General features: G+C 35.9%; 1 protein-coding gene across 1 annotated transcript in view; it reads left to right on the forward strand.

Annotated features, from left to right (window-relative positions):
• FOXH1 (forkhead box H1) overlaps positions 1 to 17,078 on the forward strand; it is a 60,731-nt gene that overhangs the window by 10,973 nt on the left and 32,680 nt on the right. The window lies entirely within an intron of this gene.

Below are 17,078 nucleotides of genomic sequence, written 5' to 3' on the forward strand. Positions count from 1 at the left end.
ATGCAATTTCTTGTCTTATTTTTTTTTTCCACATTTACTCGAGAAGAGGTGTGGGGGAAAGGGAAGATCTCCTTACAGTAGTTTTGTAATAAATCCAATAAAATGTGTGTGAAATAGAGACCAGACTTGTCTGTACAACATACAGTATAGGGTCAATCAAATTGGAAGAAATTTCCCTGACACAGGATGAAGAGTCATTGAAGAAGCCATAACAAAATTGCCATAATTTCAATATTTCAGAATGATATTCCAGTTTAATTCCCCTAGATCAACATTGAATCAAAGCTAGAACCTAGGCACTATGAACTTGATGTGGTGGGAGAGGAAGAGTAGTTTAAGATGTGAGTACTGCTCTAGTGAAGAGTGGGGATATAGTAGCCTTTGGGAGAGTTTGGGCATATGCATTGAAGATCCTCCAACATAATTATTTTGCTGATGGTATGGGGGTAATGACACATGGTAGTCTAATTATATTTGAGGTTCCATTGTTCAACAGTTAATTAAGTGACAGACTATTTTTCTGTAGGCTGCAGAAAGCAGGGAAACAAGTCAGGTGTGGGGTACTATTTCTTCTTTAGAACCCCAAAGTTTACACCTAAACCCCATCACTTGTCACATTACTTTATGTACCTATTGATGTCAAAGGAAAATTTTCCATCTAATTAACATTTTAAATGAAAATTCTATAGTGTAGGGGAGTTATATTGGACTCTGCCCTGACTGAATTTAGTGGATGACAGGATAAAATGCAGGTATAATAGGGGTTTGAAAAGTGACTGGCATCCTGAGATTTGTAGTTTGCAGGAACAGGCATTCTCTTTCCACTCTGAGAATGATGTGGACTACAGCCATCTCTGAGTTGGAAGATGGACTTGGGTTATGCCCAGGAGCTTTTAGAGGGACACATATAATCTTCAAGAGAGCAGACTGACAGGAAGGAGCAGAGCTTACATCAGCTAAGCAGCAGCAGCAATGGGGGAGATGGCATCCCCAGCCCCATCTAGGATATGCTGAGTTGCATTGGAAAGAATCAGTGGCACAGGGGCAACAGGCAAAAAGAGAAATTGAAATAGGAGTTGAGCTACTGAAGAAAAGAGAGAAATAAAGGTGGGACATTGAACCCCTGTTGGCATCTTGGATCAAAGAATTTAGACTGCCACTGGTTGTAATTGTTATTCAAAGACTAAGGAAAGTTATCCAAAATCTATCATTTTCCCATTTTCCTCTCCCCATGTTTATCTGGTTACAGATACTATAATATACTCTCCTTGCTTCTTTTATCTAAATATTTCTTATATCCTAATTTTGCCTTAAATATAAAAAAGACAGGGTTAGCTAGAAATACCAAAAAATTTAAATGAGAGCAGAGTGTGAAACCTCTGTCTGAATGTTAACCATTTTCTAACTGGGGGCTCTGAGCTATTATTATCTATTATCTTTAATTAATAGATTTTTGTCTGACATAAACTCCATAAAATGTCAGAAAAAGGAATCTTGTGAACCTGGCAGCAATTATATCACCCCTAGGCTAAACATGATTTAACTGTTATAAAAGTTTGAGGCTATTTAAATCTCTAACCTCCATCTTAAAAAAGAAAAAAGGGGCATGGTAGAAACTGGCAAGACCTGTATGAAATTCAACTCTGCCATTTCCAAAAGGGAGGAAAGAGTGGAAAAAGATTGCATACCTTCCACAGCACTCCCCCCCACCCCCAGTGTTACACGGGTTTATGTACACTAGCTTAAAAATTTGGGGAATTTGGAATATTTTACATACATGTATTAAGAAATATGAGATAATAATTACATACAGTTTTTTACGTTGTTACGATACTAACCAACTTTGTACAAGACAGTCTACTAGGGAAAAGAATAAGCATTTACGTAGTACCTTCTATGTGCCAGACACTGTGCTAAGTGCTTTTCACGATTATTATATTATATCATCTTCATAACATCCTCACAAGGTAAGTGCTATTATTATCTCAATTTTACAGTTGAGGAACATGAGACAACTAGAGTTTAAATGACTTGCCCAGAGTCACACAGCTATTAAGTGTCTAAGGCCGGTGTCGGAAAGTATCAGATTTTCCTGACTTCAAGCCCAGTGCCCTATGTACTGTACCATCAGATACCTCTAAAAGGAACTATTTACAAAAATTGGTGACTATCGAAGGACAAAGAATAGAGTATGTTTATGTCATTGCAAAACATGTTGGCTGTCTCTCACCAAAGTACTTCAAAGGGCATTTAAGCTAAAAGAAGAAATTAACATCTTTCTTAATGATAATAATGAAGATAAAGCAAATTCATTTGTAACAAAAATTTCCTCCTAAAAAATGATTTAGTGGATTCTTTTAAATTTAATAATCTAAGTAAATTAACTCAAAGTCTTCAAATTCGTACTGTGATTCAGAAATATAGTGACTGTGTTTATAAAAAGAAATAGAGCATTGAATAATAAATATACTAAATAATGTTTTGACATTTTCCCAGCTTAAAAATATTTGCCCTGCAAATGAAATATAAGAAAGTAAAGAACTATTTATTATTAAATAACCTGACTGCAGAAACAATTCTCATTTTATTTTAAAGACCTAGATATTTCTAAATATGATTGTGTAATGATGGACATGCTCAGAGATGCCTTTCCTGTGTACACTTGGAAGCTTTGAGGGCCTGCTACAGGGCCTATGTGATTCATTGTTTAAAGGCTTGTGCTGTGAGATGAGTCCCTTAGCTGCAGAGCAAGAAGAGATGATAACTCTGCAAGTACAAAAGGGAGCAACCCTCCCCATCACCTTAGTCTTAGCTCTAATTCTTCCACACGGGAAGTAATGTATTCTCTATCCGGACTTGGGACTTGTGTAAAAGGGGGGAGGGGCCGGGCAGTACTCATTCTTCCACCCCACCATTACTCCCCAGTTGGTGTATAGCCTCACCTAATCAATTAATTTGTGCCTGGGTTCCTGTCTATCTTTTCTGCTTTCTGTTCTTTCCTGATTAGACCACCCAGCATGGTTGTTGTAGCAGATGTGTCCAGATATAGAGGGAATTTTGTGAGTTCAAAAGATCCAAAGATCGTGAATCTCATAAGAACTGTTGGTTGTAGCCACAGGATCTCTTAATGGAAAAAGTGGCTTAGTACAAAGTTCAAAGACAATTTAAGTTTGTAAAGTAGAATCATGGTGCAGAGCCAAGGTGAAGCATAAAATGCTTAATCAAGAATCCCACAAACTACATTACATCCTGATGAAGTTTAAGTATCATTCTCCCCACAAATAGTAATCGTAATTTTAAGTTGTTAATGAATCCTGGTTTAAGTTTTTTTTTTTTTAACTGTGTGCTTGTCTAGTGTTCTGTGTTTAGCATTCCATGTGTGTGTAGAAATACATTACCTGCCCTATCCCTGATTCATAGTATACATTGAGTACCTTTTCAACTTCCTCATTTTTAGGAAGACCCTAGACGTTAGCCCTAAGTAGAATTGTCCTTTGAACGGCAGGGTTGGGGACTTAATGAGCCAAAGAGCGTGAGAAAAGGGAGTATCTTCTCATTAGATGCCAACCTCTCCAGGCCTGAACTGGTCCCAAATCACCTCACCATACTTCACCTCATCATAGAACACTGTTGTTGTATATAAATGTGATCCATTTAGCAGTAAATAGACTGTACCTTGAAATAAGCGTTTGAATCTAAAAATCTGATGTTCTTCCTGTAGGTGAATAAAGAGTTCTCTGAATCATCAAACAAAATGATACAGAATTTGCTCCCATTTGTAAGCTTTCATTTATGTGAAGTGGGGATATTCTGTTGTAGCTGTTACAAAGATGAAATATTCATTTTGATTAGTAGTTAAAAAAGAATTATGAAGAATGATATCCTCAGTGATACCACCAATGAGAATCTTTGTGATGAGAAACAAGCCTGCCGTTCTCATGAACACTATTATTCTGAATACATTTTTTTAAATGTATAAATTTAATAAGGGAGATGGGTCGGAGCATGGGCACTGACCACTTCTGAGAGGATCCAGGGTCAGGCCCCTTGATAAAGCTAAGCATATATCCAGGACTCTTTCAGGAATACTGGTTCTCTGGCCTAGTGGATGATTGATTCCTCAGCTTCCCTAACTCCCTGCACCTTACATATTGGAGTTGTTTGGGAATCTGAAGATTTTTTTTTTCAGGCTTTCCTTCTAATGAGAGGAGGCAAGCTAAGTGGTACATTGAATAGAGTACTGGGCCTGGAATCAGGAAGACCTGGGTTCAAACCCAGCCTCAGACTCTTACTAGTTATATGAACCTAGACAAGTCACTTAACTTCTGTTTGACTCAGTTTTCTCAACTGTGAAATAGGGATAATAACAAAATATAATGTGCAGAGGTGTTGTATCAAATGAAATAATATTTGTAAAGTGCTTAGCACAGTGCCTACCTGGCACATAATAAGTGCTCTCTATTTCTCTCTCTGTCTCTCTGTCTCTGTCTCTTTCTCTTTCTCTGTGTCTGTCTGTTTCTGTCTGTCTGTCTGTCTCTCTGTTTCTCTATCTCTGTCTCGGTCTTTCTCTATTATATATATTTAAATATATATTTAATTGGAAGACTCACATTGCCAAAATTTTTCTTTTTTTTCCCTCTCATTTTTCTTTTCTTTTTTTTTCTCTTTAGAACTTGAACATATTACTGATCCAGAGCTGGGGGGAGGGGGAAAGAAGGTCTCTTGCAGAAGGTGGAGCTTGAGCTGAGTTGCAGGAAACCAGAGTTTCCAAGAGGCAGATGTAATTTGAGAGTGTTATCCATCAAGGATGTTCCATATCTGATTGGCCCACCAAGAGACACTCTTAACTTGAGCCACCAGCTCACAGACCTTGAAAAGTACTTTCTCCTGTATATGTCCAAGATGGCCCTTTCCTAAGAGGCTGTCACCATGTTCACCAGAGGGTGCTCAGCCTGCATGAACCTTTAATAGAGCTTCTCCCCCATACCCCACAATTCTGTACTGCTAAACAGCTTAGATTAACTCCTCACTGGTTGAGACTGATCTAGGTTAGAGATTGAAATGGAATATTGCTCAAAATATTATATAACCCCTGTCCCAAAGTCCATTGGTATGGGACTCTCTTTATTGGCAGAAATAAATGCACAAAGTCCGAGTTAAGACAGGTACTCCTGTGCTTCAAGTATCAATATAATCCACAGGGCTCAGTCTCAGCAGGTTCCAAGCCCTCTCGAGTGTGGGCTGTAGGAGCAAAGCAGGACAATAGCACCATCAGTGCTGAGCTGCAGTCACATAACCTGAGACAATCAGGATACATAAAGCGACAAGCTTGGGATGTAATACCTGCTCACTTTGACCATCCATACAGTCTGTGCAGGGGCTTATGAAAAGATAGAAGCAAGAAGTTCCAATGAACACCACATATAGTAGCTCCAACTGTTTATCATCTGCACTGGATCCTAGTTATTTTACTTTGGGGACTCCCCAGTACAACAAGAGTGGAAGGTTGAAGCTAGAATTAAGTAAGAGGACAGATGTATTCTCATTGCATGAGTGGGATGTGAGATATGACTGAGGTTCATCCACAGAGTCTAGCTCACTGATTTCTGACCATTCAGAGAAATATGAAGGAGGATTTCTTTGTCTAAGATGGAAGACCTCAGAAATCATCTCAAAGAAATGTTGGTTAATGGCATCATCGTAGAATCCAGCAGCCCTTATACATTAACCCGCAGTACTAGTGACCAATAAAAATGGAAAGATGTCTTGATTACCTAACTTTGAACGAAAGGACTAAAGTGGACAACACACTATGTCACAGGTACAAGATGCCCTGAATTGTTTGCTAGGCAGCTAGATGTTTTCAGTCTAGACTTGTATAGTGAATGCTACCAGATTTCTGTGCCTGAGGAAGACAGGAAAAAGACTTCTGTCATCATTCAAAGGACTCACAGTTTAGCTGACCATTGGAAAGCTAACCCATGCAAAGTAAGTGAGAGACTGGGCAACTTGCCTGTTTACAAAATAATCCCCAAGAATGGATGGGGCCCTATCAGGACTATTCACAGCATATACTTATTGCTAATAGGAGAATTAGTTGGACTTTCTAATGAGCAAGAGAGTGAACTGATGGCTACTCACCTAGAAAAAGGCTGAGAAAAGGGACTTCTATGAGCTATACAAAGACTTTCTGATGCACATATGGGCGCTGAAAGTGATTCATAAGGTGAAAAAAAAGGTGTGTGTTATTACAGAGCAGGAGACCTGAACCCAGAGGCAGTTCCTTTCTGGCCCAAAACTATTGCAGAGACTCATAGGGTACAGATTCAACTCACAGAGGTAAAAAATACTGATAGCCAACCTGGCATGGCTGCCAGCTCAAGAGTAGACACACAAGTCTGTAATGATGCTGATGGTCAGCTCATATCAACTACTAACTCAGGTACAGAAGGAGGAATATCAGTCAGTGACAGGAGAAGTAGGCCTATTAGGCCAGTCACTAAGCTAGGTTACAGTGTCACAAGTAAACCTGAAAATGTAGTTACACATGTCTCTAGGTGACAATGCTAGAGATTGCCCATATGAAATATGCCTTACCTATAATTGCATATGTTTTGCATGTAAATTACTGCATGTTTAAGTATGGTTGTTTTGATTTTGCTATTATGTTCATTTTACTATGTTTTATGTTATATTTATACTATAGCGATGTCTGTTAAATATTATATGTAGATGCAACATCTTATAGTTAAATTGTATTTTACACATAGGCCTATTAATATTGTTTCAGCTAGGAGCAGCTAGGTGGCACAGTAGATAGAGCACGGGCCCTGAAGTCAGAAGGACCAGAGTTCAAATCCGGCCTCAGGCCAAACACTTAACACTTACTAGCTGTGTGACCCTGGGCAAGTTATTTAACCCCAATTGCCTAAAAAAAATATGTATATATATATATATATATATATAGTTTGAGCTAGCTAGCTTCGTTAGTTAACCATGCTTACTGCTTTTAATTGATTGCTAAGTGTTATGGACATACATGTACTTTTGAAATGTGCATGTGTTATGTCCTATATGTAGTTAGGCATGTTGTCACTGTAGTATCCTCACAGATGATTATACTCTATATAGTGCCATGTCTATAGTCTGCAAGTACTGTTAATGTGCATTTGTTTTATTTTAGTTTCAACTGGTACTTAAGATTGGTTATCTGGGATGCCAGGATCCTTGTTGGTTTTTCTGGTTGTTGTTTGTTTTGTTTGTTTGTTTGTTTGTTTTGTTTTTGGTGAGGCAATTGGGGTTAAGTGACTTGCCCAGGGTCACACAGCTAAGGAGTATCATGTGTCTGAGGCCAGATTTGAACTCAGGTCCTCCTGACTCCAGGGCCAGTGCTCTATCCACTGCGCCACCTAGCTGCTTCCCTTGTTGTAAAGTACCGATGTTTCTATTTCTGCTATTTACCTACAGGTTTTGGACTTGCCTCATCTGATATTTAAAAGGGACTGCAAAGACTTTCAGCCAAGGGGAGGAATGTAATGCCTGACTCAAAGCCCACTGATAGAGCCCTTCTTGGTAGATGAAAGCCCTGTCCTGTGTGAAGGTCAGGGCAGAGTTAGCTACTGATAGGAAGAGCTCCAGCCTTTCTAAATCCTCTTTGGGATTCTTCAAGCTTCAAATCACCTTCAGGACTTTTCAAGTGGTGAGTTACTTTGTATGCTTCTAGCTTCTAGCTTTGAAAGAGAAAGTAGAAGAGGCCACTCCACTTCCGATTGCTGAAGGGAAAGACTTTAGGAAAACATGAGAGGAGCTGGCAGCCTCCATCATGTCTGCATCCCCACCTTGCCACACTAAAGGCTTTGGGGAGTTTTTCCCTTCGGTGAGATCTAGAACTCTCTCTTCTAGTTGATCTGAATTAACTCACTCCCAGTTCACTCTGTTTTGTTGGGTATACTTTCTTCTATGTATGTTTTCTCTGATTTCATTCTCACTATGATTTGGAAAAATGGGTTTCTTTGCTATTTGCTATATGTGTTCATTGTGAAATTGGTTTTAGGGCAAGGGGTCAAGCCTTGGATATAGAGGTAGGGGTTCCCTTTCCCTCCCAAAAGGAAAAAGCAATCAGAAGTTAGATTGAATGTGATCACACTCCCTACACTAATAATATTTAAGGGAGCAGGTAGATATAATTCTAGCCCAGTATCCCCTCCCTCTGAGAACAGAGTGGTGGCCTCTGGCCTCAACTTCCTGCTTCTCCTCCTGGAAGAAATGAAAATTTTCCTTGGAGAAAGATGGAAGAAGAAGAGGACTAGAGATGTCTATTCTGCCTCCCTTGGAACCATGCAACAACAGCCCTGAACACAAGTGTACCTTGCTATACTTACGGCCTTCTTTTCCTACAATTAAAATACAAAAAATTCTGTCTATGCCTAGTTCACCTGGATTTGTTCAATTATGTTTAATAGATACAGAGATAGCATACAGTCATCATGAAGTTTATCATACATAGAATAAAATGAAAAGGAAAAATAGATGATTGATGTATAGAGGCATATCCCTTTAACCATCCTTTTGCTCTCCTCCTGGTTGGTCTCCCAAATCTTCAGCCACAGAGGGGAAAATTCCCAACTATATACGCTGAAGACTCATGGATGAGGAATAGGACCAAAGACAAACAGGAAAGAAATGTATCACTATTTTCAGGTCATATGATAGTTTACTTAGAGAAGTCTAATGATTCATCAAATCAATTGAAACAATTGATAATTTCAGTAAAATAGGCTATAAAATGAATTCACAAAAATCACCATCTTTTCTATGTGTTACTAACAAAAACCACCAAAAGAGGATAGAGAAATTCCATTTATAATAAGTATAAAATATATAAAATATCAGGGAGTCCACTTAATAACAGTCAGCATACATACATACATATATATATATATGCATATGTGTACACACACACACACACACACACACATACACATGATTTTAGGGTTTGCTAAGTGCTTTACAAATGTTATCTCATTTTATCCTCACAACAACCCTGGGAGGTAGGTGCTCTGGCCTTGGAGTCAGGAGGACCTGAGTTCAAATCCAGTCTCAGACACACAACACATGACACTTACTAGCTGTGTGACCTTGGGCAAGTCACTTAGCCCCGACTGCAAAGCAAAAAAAAAAAAAGGAATTTCAAAAGAAACAACAAAAAAGTAGGAACAAATGGTCTAAGAGTAGCAGCTCTTGAACTATGCTATAAAGCAGTAATCATCAGAACAATTTAGTACTGGTTAAAAAATAGAAAACCTGATTGATATCAAGTAGTTGGTATAGTGGAAAGAGTGCTGTGCCTAGAATTAGGAAAATCTGGGCCTCAGAAAAGACCCAATCAAACATATAAGGATAGTATTCAATAATACCAAAGACACAAACTATTAGTATAAATATTCCTATTTTTTGGCAAAAATTGCTGGAAAAACCAGAAATCAATCTAGCAGAAATAGGTAATATCTTATATTATATAACACAGCCAATTCCAAATGGATAAATCACCAAAATAAAAGGTATCATTATTTTTTTTAATTAGAGGAGGAAATCTATGGCCAGAGGAGAAGTCTTAACTAAATAAAGGATAGAAGTGATCATAGAAGGTAAAATGAACAATTTTGATTGGACAAAATTGGAAAGATTTTATATAAGCAAAATAAATGCAATTGGGATGAGAAGGGAAATAATGGAGAAAAATTTTCACAGCAGATTTCTCTGATAAAGGTTGAATATCTGGAAAATATAAATAATTTACTCAAATATATAAGAAAAAACAATTCTGTAATAGATGAATAGTCAAATGATATGACTATGCAATGCTGAAATGAAGAAGCAGGAATTATCAACAACTACATGAAAACACTTATAAAGTAAGCTGAGGGGGGATTTTGGGAAGAGGGCAGAGTAGATTAGAAGGTTCCAGACTCTCCAGATTTCCTCCACAAACAAAACAGAACAGTGTCTCAAAGTAGAGGCAAAAAGAAACAAAAGTGGGATAAAGCAGTTGTCCTCCTAAGACAGCTTGAGAGGACCTCAGGAAAGACTGGGCCTCTAGAGGTAGAGGTTTGGACTGATTGAAGTGCACACACTTCCCCCCTGACTCTGATGAATCTACAAACAACAAGCCCTGGGGGGAGCCTCCACCTCAGGAACTTTCACCTCATGGATGGTATGGGGGTCCTATGGCTGAGTGGGGGAATAAGGATCCTCTTCTGTCTCAGGATGCCGTGTACAGCCGTGCTGACCAGACAGGGTCCTGGCTACAGCCAGGGGCGAGAAGGAGTGAGCACACACCTCGTGAGTATGGTAGCAGAGAGACAGGGACCATACAGGTTGTTGGCCCTTGCAGAAGAGCAGAGTCTCAGATTTCAGTTCCAGGGTAGAGGAGAGAGCTGAACTTTACAGAAGCAGGAGGATGGCATGAGCAAGAGCATTTGCAGGACAGCATGGCTTGGGGCCCTACCTATGGCTTGGGGGGTGGAGAGGAGTGCCAGAGGTTTGGGCCCCTGGACAGAGTTCAAAAAATAACAGTAAGAAGGACCTAAGGGCTGGGGTATCATTCTCTATACCCTGGGACCAGAATCTGATTACAATAATAAGTTGCTAAAAGTAAAACAAAACAAAAATAAAAAATGAGTAAGCAGAGGAGAAAGAACTTGACCATAGATAGCTACTATGGGGATAGAGAAGATCTAGGTTCATATTCATAGGAAGATAGCGAATTTAAAAAAAAGCCACCCTTACCCCAAAGAGAAATATCAAATGGTCAGAAGCCCAAAAAGAGTTCTTGTAAGAACTTAAAAAGGACTTAAAAAATCAAATAAGAAAGATTGAGAGAAAATTAGGTGGAAAAAATAAGAGTAATCCAAGAAAATCAAGAAAATTATGAAAAGAGAGTCAATCAATTGGAAAAAGAAATCCAAGAACTTAAGGAAGAAAATAACTCCTTGAAAACTAGAATTGGGCAAGGGGAAGTGAATGACTGTATAAGACACCACAAAATAATAAAACAAATCAAAAGAATAAAAAAATAGAAGAGAATGTGAAACATGTCATTAGAAAAATAATTGATCTGGAGAACAGATTGAGGAGAGACAATTTAAGAATTGTTGGACTACCTGAAAGTTACAATAAAAAAAAAATCTTGATACAATATTAAAAGAAATTATTAAGGAAAATTGTCCTGAAGTTCTAGAACCAGAGTGGAAAGTAGAAATAGAAAAAATTCACTAATCACCACCTGAAAGAGATCCCAGTGTGAAAACTTTTAGGAATATCAGTTTCAAAGCTCACAGGTTAAGGGGAAAATATTATAAGCAACAGGAAAAAAAACAATTTAAATATTTCAGAGCTACAATCAGGATTACACAAGACCTAATAGGTTCTACACTGAAAAATCATAGGTCTTGGATCATTGTATTTCAAGGAGGAAAAGAGCTAGGGTTGTGACCAAAAATAACTTACCTAGAAAAGTTGAGTGTAATCCTGAACAACAACCAAAAAAACGGACATTTAACAAACTGAAAGAATTTCAGGTATTTGTAACAAAAAGACCAGAGCTCAGTGGAAAATTTGACATATAATATCCAGGAGAAATATGAGGTAAACATAAACAACCTATTATAAGAGACTCAATAAGGTCAAACTGTTAACTTCTTATATGTGACAATGTTATCAGTATTCTTAAGACTGTCATTATTGCTTGGGTAGTTTGAAAGAAAGGTTGAGGCTGAGCTGAGTATGAAGGGGTGATTCTAAAAAAACAAAACTGGGTAGCAAAAGGTCAAAAAGAGTAATTATCTCATGCAAATGAGGCGTGGAAAGGAAGAACTGATACAGAGGCAGAAGGTGGGGGTGAAGGGTTGGTAGTACTGGAACCTTATTTCATCTGATCTGGGTGAAAGAGGAAACAACATGCACACCTAGAAGGATATAAAATTTATAAAGAAATAAGAGGACAAGGGGACAAGATAATGGAGGGACTTTGAGAAGGGTGTGTAGATTAAGATTTAGGAGGATAGAGGGAGAGGATTAAGGAGGAACACAGAGGGGTGGGTAGAATAAGGAATAGGAAAGTAAAGGGAGGGGATAAGGAAGGGATATTTTTAAAGGGTGTGAAGTAGGGAGGTAGTGGTTAGGAGTAAATTAGGTGCATGAAGGGGGATAGGGTAAAAAGAGAGGCTGAGAAGGACAATAATGAAGAAAAATTGGATGGAGGGAAATACACAAATAGTAATTATAACTTTGAATGTGAATGGGATGAACTCACCCATAAAAAGGAAACTGATAGCAGAATGGATTAAAAATCAGAATCTGACAATATGTTGTTTACAAGAAACACATTTAAAAATAAGAGATACACACAGAGTTAAAAAATAAAGGACTGAAGAATCTTTTATGCTTCAGCTGATGTAAAAAAAAAGCAGGAGTAGCAATCATGATTTCAGACAAAGTTAAAGCTAAAATAGATTTAATTAAAAGAGATAAACAGAAACTATATTATGATAAAAGGTACCTAGACAATGAAGCAATATCCATACTGAACCTATATGCCCCAAATACTATAGCATCCAAATTTTTAAAAGAAATATTAAATGAATTACAGGTGGAAATAGACAGTAGTACTATAATAGTAGGAGACTTTAATCTTCCCCTCTCAGAACTAGATAATTCAAACCAAAAGTTTAATAAAAAAGAAGTCAAAGAAGTGAATAGAATTTAAAATAAGCTAGATATGATTGATATCTGGAGAAAATTGAATGGGAATAGAAAGGAATATACCTTTCTCTTAGTGGTACATAGTACCTTTACAAAAATTGACCATATATTAGGGCATAAAAATTTTATAGTTAAAAGCAGAAATATTAAATGCATCCTTTTCAAATCACAATATCATGAAAATTACATTTAACATGGAATTATGAAAATGTAGGATAAAAACTAATTGGAGACTAAACAACCTAATTTTATAGAATGAGTGGGTTAAAGAACAAATCATAGAAACAATAAATAATTCCATTAAATAGAATGACAATTATGAGACAACATATCAAAACCTATGGGACACAGCAAAAGCAGTAATCAGAGGACTATTTATATCTCTAAATGCTTACACCAATAAAATAGTGAAAGAGCAGACCAATGAATTGGGTATGTGATTTAAAAAACTAGAAAAAGAAAAACTAAAAACCCCCAAATTAAACACTAATTTGGAAATCCTAAAAATTAAAGGTGAGATTAATAAAATTGAGTGTAAGAAAATCATTGAATTAATAAGTAAAACTAGGAGATGGTTTTATGAAAAAAATAGATAAATCATTGGTTAATATGATTTTAAAAGAGAGAAGAAAACCAAAGCATTGCTATTAAAAATGAATAGAGTGAATATACTACTAACAAAGAGGAAATCAAAGCAATTGTAGGGAGTTATTTTGCCCAATTATATGCCAATAAATTTAGCAATTTAAGTGAAATGGATGAATATTTGCAAAAATTTTAACTGCCTAGATTAGAGAAGAGGAAATAGAATATCTAAATAGACCTGTTTTACAAAAAGAAATTGAATAGGCCATAAATGAGCTTCCTAAGAAAAAAAAACACCAGGACCAGATGGATTTACAAACATTTAAAGACCAACTAATTCTAATATTAAATAAATGATTTGGAATAATAGGTGAAGAAGGGGTCCTACCAAATTCATTTTATGAAACAAATATGATATTGATAACTAAGCCAGGAAGAGTAAAAAGAGAGAAAGAAAATTATAGACCAATTTATTTAATGAATATAGATGGGAAAATCCTGAATAAAATTCTGGATTTTATAACAATATATTACAAAGATTGTACATTATAACCAAGTGGGATTTATATCAGGAATGCAGGGATGGATTAACATAAGGAAAACTATTAATATAATTGGTTGTATCAATAATAAAAGTAACAAAAATCATACGATTATATCAATAGATGCAGAAAAAGCTTTTGATAAACCACAACACATTCCTATTTTAAAAAAAACCTGAAAGTGTAGATATAAATGGATTTTTCCTTAAATTGATAAGAAACATTTACCTAAAATCAGCAGCAAGCATTATTTGTAAAGGGGATAAGCTAGAAGCCTTCTCAGTAAGATCAGGTATGAAACAAGGGTGCCCACTGTCACCAATATTATTCAATATTGTATTGAAAATCCTAGTAGTAAAAAAAAAAGAAAATAAAACAACAACAAAAAAAGAAAATCCTAGTAATAGAAATAGGAGAAGAAAAAGAAATTGAAGGAATCAGAATGGACAATGAGGTAATAAAACTACCTCTTTGTTTCAGATGATAGGATGATATACTTGGAAAATCCTAAAGATTCAACTAAAAAGTCAATTGAAACAATTAATAATTTTAGCAAAGTACCAGAATATAAAGTAAACCCACAAAAATCATCAGCCTTCCTATGTATCACCAACAAAAAATGCTGCAAGAAGAGATAGAAAGAGAAACCCCATTTAAAATAACTCTAGACAGTATGAAATACTGGCTGTTCACCTGCCAAAACAAACCCAGAAACTATGTGAACAAAATTATAAAAAACTTTTTATATAAATAAAATCAGATTTAAATAATTTGAGAAATATTAATTATTCATGGGTAGACAGGGCCAATATAATGAAAATGACAGTTCTACCTAAGTTAATTTACTTATTCAGTGCCATATCAATCAAACTACCAAAAAATTATTTTATTGAGCTAGACAAAAATAATAACAAAATTCATTTGGAAAAAGAAAAGGTTAAGAATATCAAAAGAACTAATAAAAAAGTGTAAAGGTAGGAGGTTTAGCAGTACTAGATCTTAAACTATATTATGAGGCAGTAATTATCAAAACTATCTGGTACTGGCTAATAAATATAAATGTAGATCAAAGCAGCAAATGACTATAATAACCTTGTGTTTGGCAAATGTAAAGATTTAAGTTTTGGGGATAAGAATTCATTATTTGGTAAAAATTGTTGGGAAAGCTGGAAAGCAGTCTGTCAGAAAGTGGGCATACATAGACCAATATCTTACACCATTTACCAAGATAAGGTCAAAATAGATACATGACCTAAATATAAAGGGAGATATTACAAGAAAATTTGAAGGTCATGGAACCTATTACTTACCACACTTATGAACTGGAAAACAATTTATGACTAAACAAGAGATAGAGAGCATTGTGAGATATGACATAGATAATTTTGATTACATTAAACTGAAAAAGTTTTGTACAAATAAAACCAATGTAGCAAAGATCAGAAGGAAAGCAGAAAACTGGGGGAAAATTTTTATAGATAGTTTTTTACATAAACATCTCAGATCTCAAATATAGAAAGAACTTTGTCAAATCTATGAGAATCTGAGTCACTCCCTAATTAATAAATGGTCAAAGGATATAAACAGGCAGTTTTCTGATGAAGAAATCAAAACAGATGGTCATATGAAAAAATGCTCTAAATCATTATTGGTTAGAGAAATGCACATTAAAACAACCCTGAGATATCATTTTACACCTATCAGACTGGCTAAAATGATAAATGAAGAAAATGACAAATGTTGGTGGGGATATGGAAAAATTGAGACACTAATTTACCTTTGGTGGAACAAGTCCAACCATTTTGGAGAGCAATCTGGAATTATGCCCAAAGAGTTATTAAACTGCCTATACACTTTGATCCAGCACTACCACTATTGGGTCTGTTTCCCAAGATGATTGGAGAAAAAAGAAAAGAACCTATATGTTCTAAAATGTTTATAGCAGCTTTTTTTGTGGCGGCAAAGAACTGGAAATTGTGGGGATGCCTGACAATTGGTGAATGGGCTAAATAAGTTGTGGTATATGATCATGAAGGAATACTACTATGCTATAAGAAGTGATGAGCTTGATGATTTTAGAAAAACATGGAAAGACTTTCATGAAATAATAAAGAGCAAGATGAGCAGAACCAAGAGAATGTTGTATCCAATAAAAACAATATTGTTTTAAGAACAATTTCAAGTGACTAAGTCATTTTGACTATTATAAGTACTCAAATTAACTATAAAGGACCTATGAAAGAAGATGCTATCTGCATGCAGAGAAAGAACTGATAAATAGAAGTATGTATGCTGTGGTTTTACATATATGTATATATATACACACACACACATATACATATTTATATCCAATGATAGCCATGGGGGGGGGAGAAGTTACGTGATTATTGTATATGTAAAAGGAAAAACAAATTGTATATAATAGATTTTCAGTTTCACGTGCAATCCTCTTTTTTTCTATTCTACTTTGTCATGAAATGCTTATTTTATTTCTTAAGTTCAGAGTTAAACTAAATTAATTTTTTTTAAATTACATGAAAAAATGTTCTAAATCACTAACAATAAAAGAAATGGAAATTAAAACAACTGAGTCCCACTTCACATTCATCAGATTGGCAAGGATCACAAAAAAAAAAGAAAATTGTTGTAGAGGAAGTAGGAAAACAGGTATACTAATGCATTATTGGTGGAATATGAAACAATTCAATAACTCTGGAAAACAATTTGAAAATATGCTTCCAAAGCCACTAAATTATACATACTCTTTGAATCAGCCTTTGACACTTTTGATTGTATTCTCCTCCTATATAATTTCTCCTCTCCAGGTTTTTGTGATACTGCTCTTTCCTGATTTTCTTCCTATCTGTCTAACAACTCCTTCTTAGTCTCCTTTGCTGAATCTTCATCCAGGCCGCACTCAATAACCATGACTCTATCCTGGGCCCTCTTCTCTTGTATCTTTATACTATCTTGCTTAGTGATCTCATTGGCTCCCATGGATTCGCTTTTCATCTCTATGCCGATGATTCCTGGATCTATGTATCCAGCTCTAATCTCTCTCCTGAGTTCTAATTTCTAGAACTCGATGTCCCATAGACATCTTAAATCCAAAATGTCCAAAACAGAACACATTATCTTTTCCCCTAAATCTTCTCTTCCAAAATTTCTTATTATTGTCAAAATTGGTAC

This window comes from Vombatus ursinus, unplaced genomic scaffold, assembly GCF_900497805.2.
Source record: "Vombatus ursinus unplaced genomic scaffold, bare-nosed wombat genome assembly UNPS02012319.1, whole genome shotgun sequence".
NCBI classification, from domain to species: Eukaryota; Metazoa; Chordata; class Mammalia; order Diprotodontia; family Vombatidae; genus Vombatus; species Vombatus ursinus.